Raw genomic sequence first — 3,600 nt, 5'->3', positions numbered from 1 at the left:
TATTATTATTATTATTATTATTATTATTATTATTATTATTATTATTATTATTATTATTATTATTATTATTATTATTATTATTATTATTATTATTATTATTATTATTATTATTATTATTATTATTATTATTATTATTATTATTATTATTATTATTGTTATTATTATTATTATTATTATTATTCCTTTTTTTTACTATCATTATTAGTTATTGCTCTTGTTTAAACCATTAATGAAAGGGCAGTTTTAGTTTTAAACTTACCTGTTTATATTATCATTTTAAAATTAACAATTCAAATCATGTCCAAATAATTTTATGTTTTTAATTTATGGGAAAAAAAACGCAAAGTTATGAATTAATTTTAGTGCCATTAAAATTTAATAATAAATCCTCAATGATTCAAATCCATTTCGAATCCATTCAAATTGCAATATATGTTTGGGAAAGCCAAAATATTTTTATAATATAAATTATGAAAAGCCAAAATATTCTTATAATATAAAATATATTTCGGTTTTCCTGACATAATCCAATCAGCCGGAAGGCAATCAACGATCCTGAAGATTATACAGTTCAATGGAAAAAATTAAAATATATTTTATATTATAAAAATATTTCAAACTTTTTCAACAATACAATACTTTCAGATTGTATTATGCAAATAATATTGTCTATTGAAAAAATAATTTCAAATTCAATTCCATTTTATTTTTCCATCTCATTTTTTTTCCCTCCCATATAAAAAATTTACAAATTTTTGAAATAAAAAATATTTCTATAAAATAAATTTTTTTTGTTCCATATAAAATAAAAAATTTTTCTGATAAATTTTTTCTGTTTCATACAAAAAAATTCACCAAAATTTTTTTGTTCGTAGTATTTTTTTGAAATTTTAAATAAATTTTATTGAATTTGCAGTTTTTTCTCATCAATTTTAATGCACAAAGAAAATAGTAATTTCAATAATTTTTTTTTGCCATGCCTTAAATTTAAAAGAAAAAAGAATTCTCTTTGAAAATTTCAAGCAACAATACATTCGAAATGCAGTTAATTTTAAATATTTTAAAATTAATCTTATTAAAATTTTTTTTTTCAAAACTCTTTTTTCGCATTTTTTTTTTCTTCAACAAATTCTTTCATTTTGAACTAAAAAATGCTTTTGGAAATTATTTATAAAAAAAAAAATGGAGGAGAAATTAAAGAGTTACTTTCAATGCAATTTATTTAGACGGAATTTGTAAATTTTTAGCAAAAAAAAAGAAAAAGAGAAGAAAAGGATAAATATTTTCCGTTGAAATTCTAACAAAAAAAAAAAAAAGAATAAAGGAAAGAAAAATGTTTTCCGGTAAAATTCTAACAAAAAAAGGAAAATTTACAGGAAAGATGTTTTCCGGTAAAATTCCAACAAAAAAAAAGGAAAATTAAAAGAGAAAACTTTTCCGATAAAATTCTAACAGAAAAGGAAAAAGATAAAAAAAATTTTCCGGTAAAAAAAAATGGTTTTCTTTGGCAAATTTTTATGCATATTTAATTTGTCTCCTTTAAAGTTCTTTTTTTTCCCCGTTATTTTCAGTTATTACTAAATCAATTATTCGTTTTCAATCCTATCTTCGAAAAACTAATTCTCTTTTTTTTCTTTATTTTTTTGATGTCAAAATAAGATAATGAAAAGTGCATGCGATTTTTATTCGTCTTATTTAAATTTTAAAATTCGAATTTTAATTACTTCATGTTTCTTTCCTCAGTTGAAATAGAATGAGGAAATTGCGGATAATTTAGGAATGATAGGTTAATTAGTAATTAGTAATTAGCTGATTAGTATTTTTGCGCATTTTTTAATTTACTACAGTAATAAAAATTACTTATTATAATCAGTATTACTTATCAATCAATATACCTTAGAGTAATTATATCGCTTTTTCATTTACCATCACCAACCAATTTTGATCAGTTATAAAATAATCACCTTTAATTTTTGTTTATTCTAATCCAAAATTTTGTAGCTTCAGAAAGAAACAATGAAATAAAATAAAGTAAAATTACCAAATTATGATACTTCATAAAAATTATTGATTAATTTTCGATTAAGTAATTTTAATTAATTTTCAGTAATATTGATGGATGATGTTTTTATTTATTTTTTTTTCTTTTGGTGTAAAAATGAGTATAATCAAATGTTGATCAAATTTAAAACAAGAAGATATAATCGTACTAATTTTATGTTTGTTAAAATCTGCACCAAAAATTGAATTAAATATTTTGAAAATAAACCTAACGTTGACATAAATATTTTTTCAGAGTAAAAAAAAAAAATGATATGACAAATTTTCAAGGTAAAAGACGTGTGCTATACATTCATTACTTTTATTAAATTCGAATGATTTCAGATTATTTACTTTAAAATGAAAAATGATAGCTTGCTTATATTTATGTTTAAATTATTTCTCATCTTTTAAATATCTAATATCACAATGATAATTTAAATGTTTATTAAATTTTCAATAATTTATTGAACTTAATTTATTCCTTCTTTTTTTTATCAAACAAATAAAATAATTTATTCAAATAATTTATTTTTTTGATTTGTTTTCATTTTTTATTTTATTTCTGTCATCTTTATTATATTATTTTTGCCATTTTAATTACTTTTAATTTATTTTTATTTTTATTAAGCAAATAATTGAAAATGATTTATTAAATTTACAAATATATTTGATGAAAATTAATTCAAAAGGTTATGCAAATATTTGCATATGATTAATTTATATATTTTGCAGAGAATGTCTAAATAAATACTGCATCACTTTTCCGGATAATAATATAACGGAATTTTCGAATATTTTCCGGACAATAATATAACTGAATTTTGGGATGTTTTCCGATAACAATATAACTGAATTTTTGAAAAAATTAAGTACCAGCATGTAACAGATTATTGGAAACAATAGTATAACATTCATGTTAGCATATGAAAAATTATGATAATTTCTAAATTTTCCATAGCTAAAATTATTAGTCGATGATTTTTATTTCTAATCATTTTGAATTAATTTTAGGAAAATTTAATTAAATTGACTTAAATAGGAGTTTCTGTAATTTTAGAAATATACATATATCATTGAAATGGAATCAAATATGAAATTTCACTCTTTCACTCTAAACAATAAACACCAATTTTGAATTAAGATAAATGATATTACCATCTTGTTTAATGATTTAGTGGGATTGCCAATACCGCCAAACTTTCCACCATTCCTAATTATTTGATGATCAATGAAACTACTAATACCGCCAAACTTCACTTTACCCTAATTGTTCGGCAATGAGTGATCAAAAAAAAAGAAAAAAAAAGCAATTAGTAAAAGTATATTCTGTAAGTTAGACTATAATACCTAGAATTAAAATATTAAACGGTCATAAACATAGAAGTTTTATGTCAATTAAATAAGGATAATGTCAAGTAATAAGATGAAAGTAAGAATTTTATAGTTTACAATATTGAAAACATATATGATATGCTTATATTGTTAAAATTTATGAATTCTGATAAAATATTTAAAAAATTTTTCAAATGTTATAATCATATAATTTTGTTCTTCTTT

This window comes from Loa loa (assembly GCF_000183805.2).
Source record: "Loa loa unplaced genomic scaffold supercont3.539, whole genome shotgun sequence".
NCBI lineage: Eukaryota > Metazoa > Nematoda > Chromadorea > Rhabditida > Onchocercidae > Loa > Loa loa.
The sequence above is the reverse complement of the archived record's forward strand: the minus strand, read 5'-3'. Positions refer to the sequence as shown.